The following is a 4,548-nucleotide window of genomic DNA, read 5'->3' on the forward strand; positions in this document are numbered from 1 at the left end:
TTATTTGCTGAATCTTCCCAGAGAAAGTCGCAGGCTGATCTGAACTCCTTTCCGGACGCCACAGCCTTGTCCTGGAGCCAGCTGATTGGCAGGATACGGAGTTTGCACATTTCAAGATGAGTCACGGCAAACAGCAGCGAAGGATGGAAATGTCACATGGAGCATGATTTCTCACCGCCCTCACCATCACCCCTGATGACTCTCTCTCTCTCTCTCTCTCTCTCTCTCTCTCTCTCTCTCTCTCTCTCTCTCTCTCTTTCTCTAGTGGTAAGAAGTTGAAGTTTTAGGGAAACTTTCCACGATCCTTTTAGAGGCAACAAAAGAATACTGGAGCACCGTGGTGTTTGAGTAATGCCTGTTCATTAACAGGCCTTGCAGCAAGTATCTGCCTGTTTGTTTCTTTGTCATTTATTTCCTTATTTCATAAAAATTATATCCCGCTTGATTGTGGAATCAAAAAAGATAAAAAAACAATGAAATGATTGCTGCAGAATTTCCAGCCGTAATTTAAAACACACCGAAAGCTAAAACCACAACAGACTAGACTAAAGCAAATTAAAACTCATGCAAACTTTCTAAACATCTGGGCCGGCTTATCTATAACATCCCTAGATACCCATTAATATAAAACAGAACTCTCTTAAGTGGTTTACATGAGATTTAATCGTAAAAAGTCTGTATGAATTCACACACACACACACACACACACACACACACACACACACCAAAAAAAACCACAACAAACAAATGCAACTTTTAGAAAGGTAAATAGAAACAGAATTAGAGATAGGTGCAAAGTTTGGGGGACCTGTGGTTCTCAAGGTGTTGCTGGGCTACAGCTCTCATCATCCCTGATCCTGATGGTTATGGCTTTCGTATCATTCAGGAAGACGGAAGACCCCAAAGCAATGTCGTATAGAAGGAGCATGACTATCTGTCCCCTTTTGTCTTTGCAGCACCCCAGTTATTTAAGGTAAGGCTGAGGGGCTGCGACTTGTCCCTCCCAGTGGGCTTTGTGGGCCACATTTGAACCCCTGTCCTTGCTGCAGTGATCTGATAGCTACAAAAGAGGGGCTCTTCCTTGCCAATGTAACGCTCAGCCTTCTGATGCTCTGAGATCAGGCAGTCGGCAGAGCCTCAGCAATATCGAAAGCAACACGATGGCCGAAAATAATTACAATGTGAAACTTTATGGAATAATTCAAAACATAAGATTAACAAACTAAAGTCTCTGAAGTACTGAATGAATCACGGTGCTAGACTTCACCCGACAAAGAACAAGCTATGAAGATTTGTAATCAGCAATGTCCAATTCTTATGTCCAACTCTGAACTCTGCTGAACAGTGTTTCTGGATAGCAACTACCGTATTTTTCGCTCCATAAGGCGCACTTTTTTCCCTCCTAAAAAGAGGAAATGTCTGTGCATCTTATGGAGCCAATGCGTGGTCCCTGGAGCCGAACTGCCCAGGGGCGAAAAGCAGGTCGTGTTTTTCTTAGAAAGAGCTAAAGGCTAGCAAGAGGGAAAGAGTGTTGAAAGGACCCGCTCAGCAGCTGATTGCAAGAGATTGGGGAGGGAGATAAGGGAGCTAGCTCCTGCCCCGCCCCACCCAGGCGCCTTGCCCAGGCCTCAATTGTTGTCTGCAGAGGGAGGCTGCTTGTTTCCCCAGCGACATGTGACTGGCTGATTAGATTATCTGTCTGGAAACTGTAGAAATGGGTCCCTTTCCTTTGCTAGAGAAGCTGCAGAACTGTGAGTTAAACCCCATAAAAACAGGATTTTTTCCCTTTGGAAGGTAAGCTCAAAAACTTTGAGCTGATCGTGAAAAATGGAGCTTTCCCCCTTCACAAAAAGGATGCACAACTGTGAGCTGACCCCCCCCCAAAAAAACGGGGCTTTTCCCATTTGCAAAAAAAGCTGCACAACTTTCAGCTGATCCTCAAAAAAACGGAGCTTTCCCCCTTTGCAAAAGAAGCCTCCTCAAATATTTAATGGGGGGGGGGGGCAAAGGCATCTAGGCCTCTAGGAGTTGGCTGCTATGCCTAGGACAATTCAAGAAAGCAAAAAAAAATTTCTTGTTTTCCTCTAAAAACTCGGTGCATCCTATGGAGTGAAAAATACGGTACTGTTTCATTGAATTCTTCATCAGCCAGTTAGATATAGAATTTCTTCATAAACTGCAAATAAAATGTTCAAATGATGACCTGCACACGTATAACAACAACTTCAAATAGCGTGGAAATTATAAACCAGGCATCCCCAAACTTTGGCCCTCCAAATTTTTGGACGAAAATTCCCATCTTCCCCAACCACTGGGCCTGTTAGCTGGGGATCATGGGAGTTGTAGGCCAAAACATCTGGAGGGCCACAGTTTGGGGATGCCTGTTATAAACTGTAACATAAAAAGGTTACATATACCCAATCTTTTTTCCGAATAGATGTAATATACAGTACATGAGAATGGAAAATACTCTGGAACAGTGCTCATGCGAATATGTAGTCACTGTTACCAACAACATTTTTAGAAAAATATACCGTATATAGCCGACCCCAGGTGTTACTAATAACAAGGAAACCAACTTTAAACGTACAGTACAAAGTAACAACAACAACAAAGATGTTCTGAGATCAGGCAGTTTGCAGAGCCTGGCTGACAAATCCGGCCCCAATTTATACCAGATGGCCACCGGAATTCAATATGCCCTTCATATTAATTCAGATTACCGGATGTTGTCGGCTTCATTTTGCAGAGGAATACCTTTTAACAGTCCCTTTTAACAGGTTCTCTCTCTCTCTCTCTCTCTCTCTCTCTCTCTCTCTCTCTCTCTCTCTCTCTCTCTCTCGTTCTTTATCACAAACAGATTCCTTCCGAATCTTTAAGGCAACGCCAATCAGGTAGTGAGCTGAGAGGTTTCTTCGGCTTATTAACCCCCCCCCACACACACATACACTTTCCCTTGCCCCCAGCTAAGCCCCACAGAGTGTAATTATGGGTTGTATGTTCTGCAGAGCGAAGGCCTTCAAAGGAAAACCCGATGGATAGGGAAACAATAATTCACAACTCTCCCGGGAATCATCTCTGGCCCTTCAACTCCAGCTGGCTTCTCCCTCATCTCGCCTGGAATCTCGTTCCACTTAAGAGACCGGTGTCAGGCTTAAAAAGAAAATAGCAGCCTCAATGGCAAACGACGAGGTTTCCAGGGCTGCCTGAAATAACCTTTCCGCCGCTGAAAAAAGAAACGTCGCCATAAAAATAAGGCTGTGTGCACCCCGCAATTGTGTGGCCTCGTTGCCACCAAACAGGGGGGGAATCTTGCCCTCAAAGTAGGCCTGGAAGTGTGTTACATGAATTTTAAGGGGCATACAAGCAGGCACACACTCCACAGCAAACCAATCCTTCGCCCTTCAAAATTAGGAAATATTATCTGGGGAAAAAATAGACTATATGAGTTCACAGAGCAATCCCAATAATAATAATAATAATAATAATAATAATAATAATAATAATAATAATAATTTATTTATTTATTTATACCCCGCCCATCTGGCGGCTTCCAACAGAAAAATAAAACACAGTAATCTATTAAACATTAAAAGCCTCCCTAAACAGGGCTGCCTTCAGATGTCTTCTAAAAATCTGGTAGCTGTTTTTCTCTTTGACATCTGATGGGAGGGTGTTCCACAGGGCGGGCGCCACCACCGAGAAGGCCCTCTGCCTGGTTCCCTGCAACTTGGCTTCCCGCAGCAAGGGAAGCACCAGAAGGCCCAGAAGGCCCTCGGTACTGGACCTCAGTGTCCGGGCAGAACGATGGGGCTGGAGACGCTCCTTCAGGTATACTGGACGGAGGCCATTTAGGGCTTTAAAGGTCAGCACGAACACTTTGAACTGTGCTCGGAAACGTACTGGGAGCCAATGTAAATCTTTCAAGACTGGTGTTATGTGGTCTCGGCGGCTGCTCCCAGTCACCAGTCTAGCTGCCGCATTCTGGATTAGTTGTAGTTTCCAGGTCACCTTCAAAGGTAGCCCCACGTAGAGCGCATTGCAGTAGTCCACGATGCCATCGTGACTCTCTCTCTCTCTCTCTCTCTCTCTCTCTCTCTCTCTCTCTCTCTCTCTCTCTCTCTCTCTCTCTTCTCTCTCTTAAACAGCACGAATACAGCCCCCCCCCCCCCTTGTCACAAATGATGCAGTCCACTTTCCCACATTTGGGGAAATCACAGGGGTCAGGACCCCCGCAGTGCAATGGATGAGCCTCACATTGAGAAAACCTCCTTCACAAACAGCTTGTCTCCCCTGCCAGGTTAGTATTTGACTCTCTTAATGACCCAAAATATTTTCTCTGCGGCAGAAGGAAGTATCTTGTGAAAACCTTTCCCAAAATGTCTTTTCACTTGCAGAATCCTTCAAATCAGCAAAAATCAGTCAGCAAGATCTCTTGGGCTAGCCCGGAATACTTTGAGACTCTTCCCCTTCCGTCATGGAGCTCAGAGGTTAGTTCATACAGGGTTATCATCCCATTGGATCCTTGCGAAGACGGTGGGGGCTAGC

At 45.0% G+C, this 4,548-nt stretch overlaps 1 non-coding gene across 1 annotated transcript; it reads right to left on the minus strand.

The window, feature by feature from the left end:
* Positions 1 to 4,141: 4,141 nt before the first annotated feature.
* LOC118077860 (U1 spliceosomal RNA) lies at positions 4,142 to 4,308 on the minus strand. The gene has a single exon (XR_004691692.3). It is a non-coding gene; the product is annotated as a U1 spliceosomal RNA (small nuclear RNA).
* Between the last annotated feature and the right edge of the window lie 240 nt (positions 4,309 to 4,548).

This window comes from Zootoca vivipara, chromosome 11 (genome assembly GCF_965207765.1).
Source record: "Zootoca vivipara chromosome 11, rZooViv2.hap1.1, whole genome shotgun sequence".
NCBI lineage: Eukaryota > Metazoa > Chordata > Lepidosauria > Squamata > Lacertidae > Zootoca > Zootoca vivipara.